At 42.5% G+C, this 13,574-nt stretch overlaps 1 protein-coding gene across 2 annotated transcripts in view; it reads right to left on the reverse strand.

Moving 5' to 3' along the window:
* Nucleotides 1-13,574, reverse strand: part of LOC136863044 (rho GTPase-activating protein 45) — a 363,658-nt gene that overhangs the window by 184,506 nt on the left and 165,578 nt on the right. The window lies entirely within an intron of this gene.

Here is a 13,574-nt window from a genome sequence, read left to right on the forward strand (position 1 = left end):
AGACGAGTTATCTGACCTGTTTATGACGAATGCTGCAGAGATGCACGGGTCCTCTAGCAATAATGATACGGATTTCCTACACTTGTGGTGTCCCGGGTGCGATCTAATATATACATATGATTTGCGCCTGTTTTGAGCCGGATGATCTTCCTGATAAAATCTCCACTTTGTTCACCACAAATCTCACATAGAGTGACCGGGATTTGAACCGCGGAACTCAGGGAAAGAGACCGATGCGCTGATCGCCTGAGCCACGGAGGAGAGAAAGGGCATCCGCCCATAAAACTGAGTCAAATCCACACGTGCTACACGTAACACTCATGTATGGAAAAGGTAGTAAAATTATTATTATTATTATTATTATTATTATTATTATTATTATTATTATTATTATTATTATTATTATTATTATTATTATTATTGCCCGCCTCTGTGGTGTAGTGGTTGTTGTGATTAGCTGCCACACCCGGACGCCCGGGTTCGATTCCAGACACGAGGCCAGATCAGCCGCTACGAGAGGAGCTTTTCTGTTTACTTTCAGATCACCCGACTACCAGGATGGAGAAGCTGCCCTGCCGGCATCGGCAGCCATGAGGCAGCCACCCAGACATCACAGGGGACGTCTACAGTCGGAACGCAGACAGCCAGGAAGCAGAGGCGCAAGCAGATGGGAACGGACCCACGCTTCCTGGATCCTCTGGAGCCTAGGACCGAGGACGACGGCGGCGCTCCTGAGCGCCGCGATGGTGCGACCCAAGTTGATTTGCTGTATTTCACGAAGTACCCTCAGACAGACAAGGCTGCCAACCAGGAACGACCACCATCTGCCCGGGCCACCCAAGGAAGTTCCACCAACCGGGCGCAGACCAGAAAGGTGACCCGGACGGCGGAGTGCGGCATGGACACGGACGGCCCCGGGCGTTCAGAGGCTGCTACCCAGGACCGGCCTGCTAGCACCTCGTTCACGATGCAGACATCCATGTGCGCTCTACAGGACAGAGAATTCACAGAGATGCCAGCAACGAGCGACGCAGCCGCCACTGCCAGCCAGGAGGGAGAAGATGGCACTGCAGAGGGACCACCCGCCACACCACGGTCACCAGGCTGGGAGGAGGGCTACCAGGACGCGGCCTCTTCCCCTGCCGAGAAGAGACCGCCTCCCCTGCCGAGAAGAGACCGCCCCCGGACCAGAAGGGAGAAGTAGAAGAAGAAGAAGACAACGACGTCGGTCCACCAGGCGAGGGCCACCCAGCCACAACACAGGACTGCTCCCAATAAGGCAGTCGAACGAGGAGCCAATCAGTAGAGGAGCAATAGGGTTCCCACTCCATAGCGTCAGCATTTTTCTGCTGAGTCAGCACCCGATGTCATTGACCACAGCGATTGACCCCGCTCACGTAACCGTGACGTCACGGCCACGTGCTTGGCCACGTGTTTTTCTGACAGCTGTTAAGCTCACATCTGCCATCTTTAACCACGTGGGTGCGGAAATGTAAACAACAGAGCATCGCTAACCTCAGTGCTGCTATCTTGACGGGGCTAAACCTCACTGTTGCCACCTTATGCATGTGGTGGCACAGAATTTGAAATCCACGTGCTTTTTTGACATATGTCAAGATGACAGCTGCCATCTTTAACCACGTGGATTTGAACATGTTAACGTGGGCTAACTTCAGTGCTGCCATCTTGACATCACCGTTGCTACCTTATGCACGTGGTGGAGGGCAATTTAAAAACCACATGCTTTTTGACATCTGTTAAGATAACTTAACTACGTGGGCGCGGGATTTTAAACAAGAAAACATGGCTTACTTCAGTGCTGCTATCTTGAGGGAGCTAAACCTTATTGCTGTCACCTTATGCACGTGGTGGCGTGGAATTTAAATAGATCTTGACGGGACTTAGCCACGCTGCGGAATTTGAGGACATAGCCAGGGGGTCTAATTACATGCAAGCTGCCCTTCTTGACGTACAACCATCTTATGGCAAGCTGTCCTTCTCGACATACTTATTATCTTATAGCAAGCTGCACTTGTCGACATACTACCATCTTAAGGGAACCAGGGACACATTTTTTTATTTTCCACAATTTTTTAGCAATCACAATGGAATTGTTATGTCATACATAGGGCTATCATGGAAAGAACATATCTTAATTTTAGCTTAATGTCCTTATTAGTTTATGAGATATGATGTAGTTTGTGTTCATGACACTCGCGAAACAGGCAACTTTCAAAAAGTTCCCTGCAGGATAGACTTTAACCTGAGAGTTTGAAAACTTGTGAAATGATTCTTTCTTATAACATAAAAAACTCAAGAATGGAATTTTTGATTCACCCTATGTTGCTCAATTAACTCCTGTTTTAATTTTTTAATTTTATTTCATGTAATTTTCCACTAATTTTCTGTATATTTTGCTTCATAAAATGAGTATATTGAAGAAGAATGCAAAATCCATTGTATAGTTTCTTTGTTAGGTCACATAGAAGCTACATACCAACTTTGGTAAATTGGTAAATATAGGTTTAGATTTGATCCGCATGGAACCCTTCATGTTTCCAAATAGGGTGTTTTGAGTTAAATCAATTTTAGTTCTAAAACCACTAAAAATTTTCATTATGGCCTTTCCAAATCTCTTAAAATTCACCAGCACTATAACTCCTACCCTCCTGCTTCTTGTTGGCTTCCTCCCTGTGTACCTTGAGAATTTTCAGTTTTTTCCTGGCTGTTTTCTTTTGTTGGGTGACTGACTGCTGACTGTCAAATTTTCTTCTTTCATCTCTTTGTGTGGGAAGTTTGGTGGATACTGGTGAAAGTTTATAATTCCTTATAGCCATTTTCATTCCTTGTGTTGCACTACATCCCATGTTGTATTCTGCAACTGCATTAGAAACAGCTATTCCAAGTCTTTCTGAGGACATAAAGATCTCTCTTGGGCACTCTTTCCATATACATGCATGAAGACTTTCATTGGCATTTTGAGTTGGCCCTCTACATTATATAGACAGAAATTCTGTTGATGCCAGCCTTTGGTATACAGGCACAATTTTCAGCAGCATTGCAGTTGTGAACTGAACTGACATTTTTTGTGGGTTTGAGGGGTTTGTCCAGTTGCGATACTCTTGTAGTAGAAGCACCATGATTCAGGTCCTTGGGGACATTTTTTATGTTTAGGATCTTCATCTGTGGAGGAGTAATGGTATAGTGTGGCATATATTGCAGATTTCATATTATCTACTGAGGGAATATTTGCACATATTGCCTGCCTATAATAATTTGTGAGCTTCACAATAGTTGCTCTTTCAAACTTCCAGGCCCCCTTCCACCAAGTGTCATTCCTGTTACTTTCCACTCTTCACTTCACACACACTTAACTTTATTCTTATTCATTCCTTGTTTCGGTTTCCTCCAACTCCTGCAAATTCTATCCATTTTGATATAATATTCACTAACAATTTCTCACAACTTTGCTTGCAATTCACGAAACTGACCAAAACAAACCCAATAGTAAACAAGGAAGTGTATAGGCCGATGTCAGGCTGTCCACTAACGTATTAAATACATGCATTTCATTACAACTGTCAAGCATATTAAAATACTACTTCTAAAAACATATAGAATTTTTTCAAGTCATACATGTTCATTAGACTGGATATAAACATGTTCTAAAATATAAAGTTTTATGTTGACTAAATTGTAGGTTCAAGTAGTTCATAACATAGCCAACAGATGGCAGTATACATTGCAATATTTAAAAATAGTGTCATCTCAATGCTACTGTAAAGAGGGAATTAATGGTAACAGAAGGGACAAGGATAGCCGAGCATACAGAGGAAAGGGGGCGGGGTGGAGAATTAAATGACCGTACAGAGCCATTTAAAATCGGCCGTAACTACGTCAAAAATAGTCACAGAGACACAAAATCACTTTTGTTACGTAGAGGAAGGTTAATATAATTCATTTATGCCAGAATTCAAATTTCGACAATTTCATCCATTTACCGAAAAAATGTGTCCCAGGTCCCCTTAAAGCAAGCTGAACTTCTCGACATACTTACCGTCTTATAGCACCTTAAAGAATATAGTTTTAAAGCAAGCTGCCCTTCTCAACACTCTCAGACCCTAACGTTACTGCTGTTATCTTAACTACGTTTTTCATAGAATTTGAAAGTGTGACAGCCTCCTCCTCCTCTTCCTGGGAGAGGGGCAAAAGGGCTCCTCTTCCTAGCAAAAGGGCTCCTCTTCCTAGCAAAAGGGCAAAAAGGCACCTCTTCCTGGCAAAAGGGCTTCTCCCCTCCTAGCAAAAGGACTAAAGTGTCCTCCTTACAGTTACTGAGGTTAGCTCAATCCTTCCTCCTACGGACTGATGCCTTCCTGCGCAAATAGAATTGAACTTCACATCACAAAAAATATACTTACGTTATGTAATGTTGTCCTCGTCGCATAAGTTTTTCGACTGAGGAGGGAGCGGTAGGAGGAGGAGGCGGTAAGGAGAAGATAATACTTTTTCTATTACAATTAGCATGCAAAATAGTGTAGGATAAGCAAATGCTGTATCGGACAAGATAAAACAGGTTCAATCTAGTTACAGAATGCAATTAGCAAAAATATACAATTGACATGCTAATGCTGTATGTCTTCATCCGACAGGACAAAACATGTTGACTATTAAACAGAAAGACTTTTAACGCTACTGTGCTGTATGTCTCTATTCGACAAGACAAGTTACAATTAGCACATTCTAGAATTGATTGTATAACAAGACAAAACATGTTGGCTATTAGTATTCAGAACAGAAAAACTTATAACGCAAAACATTATGAGATGAATCTCTTTCTGATTATACAAACGCACTTCTATGCAATCAGCGCGCACACACATAGAATTGCAAATGTTGTATACCTCTATCCGACGTACTTCTTAATCACTGCAGATAAAATGATTACTGCTTAGCAGGGGTATCTTTGTCCTAAGGAGATGGATTTTGCGGGATTCGAAAACATGCAGCATCTGTATACAGTAGTGATTTAGTTACCAAAACAGAATAAAAAATCATACTACTGTGCAGATAAAATAATTTTACTACTTAGCAGGGGATACCTTTGTCCTACATCATATTGTGATAAGGAAAAAAATTATGGATTCAAACCGCGTCCTAACAATAAAAATCACGGGATTCAAACATTGTTTAAAAAGGAGGGGAATAGATGTGTACTTCCTCTTAAATCAATAATTACTAGTGTTATGCTGATAAAATATTCTGTGAGAGGGATCGGAAAGGTATATTGTTAACATACCTTGATTTTAGGGACGGGTACTTACGCGACACTCTTTTTTAGTCGGCAGGTGTTTTAAACTGATGTAACCTCGAAGGATTTACTTCTACGAATCGAACCCTCAGCCTCATAAACTAGGACTGAATGCCGACACTTACAAGAGGTGTTTTGTGTTTGGAACACTGAATGTCTGATTGAAACATTTTGTGAGTATAGATTTAAAAAGTAGAGTGATTTTATTACCTGCTGTAATGTTTACATGACTAGAATTGAACAAGAGATAACCACATGCCCGGACCGCTCAGACAATTCTTTCGGTGTTGCAATAGCAACGCTACTTTACAAAATATTATGGGGCTAATATACATCTTCCATCATTTGCCTGGCGCGAAAATAAGAAACTACGGAAACACATATTGCCCTAGCCGCGCAGCCAATTCGCTCAGTGATGCAGTTACATTACAAAATATCATTACAACTAAGATACAACTTCCATCACTTGCCTGGTGTGAAAATAAGAAACCGCGGAAACACATGCCCAAACCGCTCAGCCCATACGCTCGGTGATGCAGCTACATTACAAAATATTATTACAGCTAAGATACAACTTGTATTATTTGCCTGGTGCGAAAATCAGAAACTACGTAAACACATATTGCCCTAACCGCGCAACTAATTCGCTCGGTGATCGCTACTTTACAAAAATGAATATATCTAAGATACAACTTCTATTATTTGCCTGGTGCGAAAATCAGAAACCACGGAAGGATATTCTGCCTTATCCGCGCAGCTAATTCGCTCGGTGATCGCTACTTTACAATATATGAATATAGCTGAGATACGACTTATATTATTTGCCTGGTGGGAAAATCAGAAACCACGGACACACATATTGCCCTAGCCGCGCAGCTAATTCGCTCGGTGATCGCTACTTTACAAAAATGAATATATCTAAGATACAACTTCTATTATTTGCCTGGTGCGAAAATCAGAAACCACGGAAGGATATTCTGCCTTATCCGCGCAGCTAATTCGCTCGGTAATCGCTACTTTACAATATATGAATATAGCTGAGATACGACTTATATTATTTGCCTGGTGGGAAAATCAGAAACCACGGACACACATATTGCCCTAGCCGCGCAGCTAATTCGCTCGGTGATCGCTACTTTACAAAATATGAATATAGCTAAGATACAACTTCTATTATTTGCCTGCTGTAAAAATAAGAAACCGCGGAAACACATGCCCAAACCGCACAGCCCATACGCTCGGTGATGCAGCTACATTACAAAATATTATTACAGCTAAGATACAACTTCTATTATTTGCCTGGTGCGAAAATCAGAAACTACGTAAACACATATTGCCTTAACCGCGCAGCTAATTCGCTCGGTGTTCGCTACTTTACAAAAAAATGTATATAGATAAGATACAACTTCTATTATTTGCCTGGTGCGAAAATCAGAAACTATGCTGATGCATAGAAGGGCGTTTTGTATCAACAGAAAGAGATTAATCTCATAATGTTTTGCGATATAATTTTTTCTGAACACTAATAGCCAACATGTTTTGTCTTGTTCTACAATGAATTCTAGTGTGTGCTAATTGTAACTTGTCTTGTCGAATAGAGACATACAGCACAGTAGCGTTGAAAGTCTTTCTGTTTAATAGTCAAAATGTCCTGTTTTGTCGGATGAAGACATACAGCATTACCTAGTAACAGGATTGAACTTGTCTTGTCGAATCGAAACATACGGCACAGTAGCGTTAAAAGTTTTTCAGTTTAATAGTCAACATATTTTGTCCTGTCGGATGAAGACATACAGCATTAGCATGTCAATTGTATATTTTTGCCTATTGCATTCTGTAAGTAGATTGAACCTGTTTTGTCTTGTCGGATACAGCATTTGCTTATCCTACAATATTTGTGCATGCTAATTGCAATCGAAAAAGTATTACGTTCTCCTTACCGCCTCCGCCTCTTACGGCTCCCTCCTCAGTCGAAAAACTTATGCGACGAGGACAACATTACATAACGTAAGTATATTTTTTGTGATGTGAAGTTCAATTCTATTTGCGCAGGAAGGCATCTATCAGTAGGAGGAGGGATTGAGCTAACCTCAGTAACTGTAAGGAGGAGCCCTTTTGCCCTTTTGCAAGGAGGGGGAGGAGCCCTTTTGCCAGGAAGACATGTCCTTTTACCCCTTTGCTAGGAGAAGGAGGAGGAGGAGTCCTTTTTCTCTTTTGCCAGGAAGAGGTGCCCTTTTGCCCTTTTGCTAGGAAGAGGAGCCCCCTTTTACCCTTTTGCCAGCAGGAGGAGGAGGCTGTTATATTTTCAAATTCCATGGATAACGTAGTTAAGATAACACCAGTAAGATTAGAGTCTGAGAGTGTTGAGGAGGGCAGCTTGCTTTAAAACTATGTTCTCTAAGATAGTGGTACGTCGAGAAGGGTAGCTTGCAATAAGATGGTAAGTATGTTGAGAAGGGCAGATTGCTATAAGGTGCTAAGTATGTCGAGAAGGGCAGCTTGCTTTAAGATGGTAGAATGTCGAGAAGGGCAGCTTGTTATAAGATGATAAGTATGCCGAGAAGGGCAGCTTGCCATATGATGTTCGTATGTTGAGGAGGGCAGCTTGCCATATGATGTTCGTATGTTGAGGAGGGCAGCTTGCCTTAAGATAGTAAGTATGTCGAGAAGTGCAGCTTGTCATAAGATGGTTGTATGTCGAGAAGGGCAGCTTGCCTGTAGTTAGACCCCTGGCTATGTCCTCAAATTCCGCGGCGTGGCTAAATCCCGTCAAGATCATTTTAAATTCCGCGCCACTACGTGCATAAGGTGACAGCAATAAGGTTTAGCTCCCTCAAGATAGCAGCACTGAAGTAAGCCATGTTTGCTTGTTTAAAATCCCGCGCCCACGTAGTTAAAGATAGCGGCTGTTATCTTAACAGATGTCAAAAAAGCATGTAGTTTTTAAATTGCCCGCCACCACGTGCTTAAGGTAGCAACAGTGAGGTCAAGATGGCAGCACTGAGGTTAGCCCACGTTCACATGTTTAAAATCCACGTGGTTAAAGATGGCAGCTGTCATCTTGACAGATGTCAAAAGCACGTTGATTTCAAATTCCGCGCCACCACGTGCATAAGGTGGCAACAGTGAGGTTTAGCCCCGTCAAGATAGCAGCACTGAGGTTAGCGATGCTCTATTGTTTACAATTCCACGCCACGTGGTTAAAGATGGCAGCTGTCAGCTTAACAGCTGTCAAAAAGCACGTGGCCAAGCGCGTTTCTTTGTTTACAAACAAGAGCACGTTGTCGTGACGTCACAGTCCCGTGACCGGGGGTCAATCACCGGGGTCAATGACCTCGGGTCTGACTCAGCAGAAAAAATGCTGACGCTATGGAGTGGGAACGCTATTGCTCCTCTACTGACCTCAACGTGTAGCGTTAGACAGGTGAGAACAGAACGTCCCACTCAGCAGCTCTTGCAGTGCTTCCGCTGTTTGAGGTGGAGCCACCGTCAGGTTAGCTGTGGGCTCCAAGTGAGGTGCAACCGCTGTGATGGTGATCATAATTACACGGCCTGCGCTACACTTAGGGAGGCGCTGGTGTGCGCCAACTGCGCTAGGGGTCACGCGGCCTCTTATCGCAGTTGCCCTGTATACCGGGCCATGGCGCGGGCAGAGAAGACGAAGGCCCGGCGCCATGTTTCGCATCCAACCAGCAGGCCTCTGCCTCGGTGGACTTGGCCTCATTCTTCAGGATCCGAGACTGGATAGGAGGGACCTCAAGGGAGTTGGGCGGTGCGACGGGCCGTAGTGGCTATTACCGCATGGCTCGGCAACCGGCAAGGCCGTGCAAGCCACAGCTGTGCCCATACGGACTGATCTCTTGAATGACTGGACTGGTGAGGAATAGGCTTATGACTTGTGCATGATACCTCTTCCCAACTAACGCAATTACCTGGACCTCTCCAGAATCACATCCTTGCATGTGCTACTTACAAAATGTCAGGCTTTACATGTAGGCATCTTTCTATTTCCGCCTATGTGGTTTTGTCCTGACCCTTATTACCCGATTACACCGCTATTGAAACCCATCACCACATCTGGCCTGGTAACATGCTGAGCATTGGGATGGGCCGATACTCCTATAGTATCACAATCCTACTGCTCCCTGCTATCCTTTTCTTCTTAGAACTAATAGCATGTGTCGGAGGCAATGTAGAAAAGTGTCGATTGCCACGCTGGGGAGCGGACTACGCCCCCCCCCCCATGAATAAAAAGGATCGTGCTGCCAGTCTTGCCGCGAGGGAAGATGCCATGCCTGATCTCTCACTTACCCTTCCCCTATTTCGGTAGGGGGTTGGGAGGTAGCCCCCAGGGAGGGAGGAGAGGACCCTCTCCACCCTCTCCACCCTCCCAAAAATCCAAAACCTCGGTCCCTAACCTAACCCAAGGGGGTTAGGTTAACGGCCGAAGTTGCAGGTTAGGTTAAGACGTCATTGTAACGTCATAACCTTACCTACGTGAGGTTAGGCCTGCTCACGTACGTAAGGTTTGGCATCACAATGACGTCATTGGCCTGACGTCATTACTAGGTGTCAATGACCGCACCAAAAATGCTGACTCAGCAAAAATTCAAATTTCCCGCCACTAGGGGTCAATGACCTCGTGGGAAAATGCTGACTCAGCACCAATTGTTTTAGAACATACCTTGCCCTACTACTTCAGAAGGTAAACACTTTTAGTTAAAGATTTCAATTGCTTGGGTCGGTAATTGTACACATTTAGTAAAGGAAAAAATTAAAGGGAGTAAAGTAAGGTACATAACCAATAAAGCAAATCAAGAACGTCGAAAGAAACACACTAAACTAAAGAACATACCCAAGAAAAACATTTCACATGCATTGGACATACACACTACAAATATTATATTAATGAGACGAGTAATTAACTGGTGAACATTCTGCAAAATGACTTCCTAACGAGTAGTCAAGTCTCGCACATGTATATACATAATAAACCTGTGACACAACAACCTATTAAGTCCTTGGCCTACCAAGACTATTACTGCCCAGCCAGGTGATCTGCAGACACTGGAGTATCATGCGATCAGCACCCTCAGCCGTATTTCCTGGCATCCACGACCAGGTCCGTTACGTTTTGAATCGGACAGTTCTTCTGTTAGTATCATGGGGCTTAGTGGGCCCCTTTCCAACTCGCTGTCCAGAATTAAAGTCCCTGGACGAGCTGAGAATCGAACTCGAGGCCAGCAGGTAAGAGGCAGGTACGCTACCTTTACACCACGTCTACACATAGTCAGCAGCCACATTAAAACATCTATTACCAGTAGGTTTCCAAAGTTAAAGCACATGGGCATTATCAATCCTTGAAAAGATGATCGAATCCTGTTCGTTAGAGGAACAACGGAAACAAACTGAGTACTGTACATTATATGAACATGGAAGGACACGTCCATTGAATCCTTCGCTTTGCTACGTCACGCGAAAGTGTTCAGTACTGACAGTAAGTAGAAATGTAAGAGTGAGATTTTTATGTATGATCAAGAATGGCGTATTACGGTGAATATTTCCTAATTAATAATAATAATAATAATAATAATAATAATAATAATAATAATGCTATTTGTTTTACGTCCCACTAACTACTCTTTTACGGTTTTCGGAGACGCCAATATTTCCTAATTTACCGAACTACTGTAACTGTACTTACTATATTAAGTTATTGCCTTACTGAGGATCAGGAATTTGCCGTACAAAATCTACTTACTGGTGTTCAGTAGATTAGAATATCTCTTCTAGATTTGTCATTTTGAAGTACAGTATTCACATGACTGTTGTGTGAAAATGTTAACTTATAATAATAATAATAATAATAATAATAATAATAATAATAATAATAATAATAATAATAATAATAATGTTATTGCTTTTACGTCCCACTAACTACTTTTGACGGTATATCGGAGAGTTTTACTTCTACTTACAAGCAGGGTACTGAGCTGAGCTCCCTTTGGGTATAACATTAATGTGTCACTAACTACTATCCTTGTCTGCCACTCCATTTCTGTCATCGCACACAAGTCACTTAGGGTTCCTGATCTAAGGTCTGAATACATTGCCACTTATCCAGCTTTAACATTTCAATTAAAGAAAACAGAGTCTATTAAGTCACTATGGTAAAACCATCTAATTCCCATGATCGAGCCTCAGCCTTATTATTGCTGTTCGTGGTTATTAATGAAGAAAACCATAGTTACATGGTCATGCGACTGTGAGCCCTGTTGTAGCCCTTTTCGGTATTTCCTGGAAGGAATGAGTGGGTCAGGCCGGAGACCTCCCAGGCAGCCTGAGGGCACGAGACTGCCTCTCCATCTATGTGCTTTTCGTCTGCTGTCTTCGTGGATTTTCGGGAAGGTGAAACAAAACGTTCATATTCCGGCCGCACCCAGAAGACACTACTACTTCATCTCCAGGGTTATAAAAGCAGACTCGCCACGAACAAAGGGGTTTTGAGTGTTGGAGTGTTGCTGGAGGAGTGATGGAGAGTAGGGTACCGCAATTGACCGTGCATGAAGTATTTCTTAAATATAATACGCCATAAGGTACCGTATGTATAAAGTATTAGCGAGTGTATTTTCCGCGCTTATACTAACCAACTTTCGCAGGAGCAAGTAGTCAACCCGCACAACGTTACTTCCGCCAACACTCAGCCAGCGCGGTGTCAAGGACAGATTGCGTCATACGGTCTGGAAACATCCATCTAAGGAATTTTTCAATATCCTAAACCAATTGAGGTATCGATTCAGAAACAACGGCATCTTATAGAGTACATTTCAAACGTCTCCTCGTGTTAATTCCTCCAAAATCCACACAGGAATTATGGAGATATTTAAGATGTTATAAAAGATTACGTCAGAGCTAGATCTATACAGGCCATCACTCTTGGTCCTGTCACGGCAGTTCACACCGGCAACACGACCATGTTGGTTCGTCGCATGATACGGAGTCAGTCTGCAGGGCGAGATTATGCCTAAGTGACGTGCGAGTTGTGGAACGTAGAATAATTCCGGCGTTGCGGTACACATAAACTTTCAGTAAGTTGAACCTCGCTAAGGGACGTAAATAAATATTGTAGAAGGTGATTCTAAGACTTGTATAACTAATATTTACGTGTGTGCTAGAAGCCATAATAGTGATTTTTCCAAGTGAACTCGACTTAAACTTTAACATTACGATGTGAATAACAGAATACTCAGAGACTTTTCTTTTCGTATAACAAGTGTTTAACCATTCACTTAGACATTATATCAAATGCGGTAGTGAAAGTGATATGTTGTTTTTCTTCGAACAGACTTTTCATAATAATAATAATTATTGCTTCGCATAGAATGCAGTAGTTAGGAATGATAGTGATTTTTCCTAGTGATTTACACGACATAGACACAAGCGCACTCACAGACATTCATGTAATGCAAGTGAAATTTCCAAGTGATCTGTGCTTCTGGTAGGTGGCTACAAACATTCAGTTTCTTTAGAATTATAATTCTACGAGTACAGTTATTTCATCAGACGTTCTTTTCCTCGACTTGAATAGGAATAAACTTTGTTGTGATGATTTCCAATGGGCAGTACAAATACGGTATTAATTTGGCATAAAGACTCTATGCAAGTGATAGAAGTCAAACTTTATTTATTTATTTCCGGTGGAAAGCCACCACAAGTTTCCCAATGCAACTTATTTTTTTAATTTGACGTTTGGGTTCTAAGTTAGAACCGAGTTAACAATTACCATTCACAAAGTACTGTGGTTTATGCAAATCATTCCGATACTCGGGGGACAGTTAAATGTGGACACTCGCGTAACATAATCAGTAAGTGATTACCCGCGCTGGAACCTTCAAGAATAAACGACGACCCATTGCTCTCTACAAGGGATCGTGGCTCCATGGCTTGGTCGCTGCTTACAAAGGATCGTGGTTCCTTGGTTTGGTTCCTGCACACGAGGAATCGTGTTTCCATGGTTGGGTCGTGGCCCATCAAGGAGGATCTATGGAACCAACTTCACTGTAAACAGCACAATTATAAAGTGAATCATATGTGAATAAATTGTGTTTAAAGAATTTGGAACTCATTGTAGTTAGAACCTCTCTCTATACCCAGCACACCAAGTGTGCCCTGTGATTAAGATATCTTATTTCTCCGAAATATCTAGTCGTGGCTCATTATCAAATAATTCTCTGGTACAGTAGTGTTGGTAGCAGTGATGGAGCAC

This window comes from Anabrus simplex, chromosome 2 (genome assembly GCF_040414725.1).
Source record: "Anabrus simplex isolate iqAnaSimp1 chromosome 2, ASM4041472v1, whole genome shotgun sequence".
Lineage (NCBI taxonomy): Eukaryota > Metazoa > Arthropoda > Insecta > Orthoptera > Tettigoniidae > Anabrus > Anabrus simplex.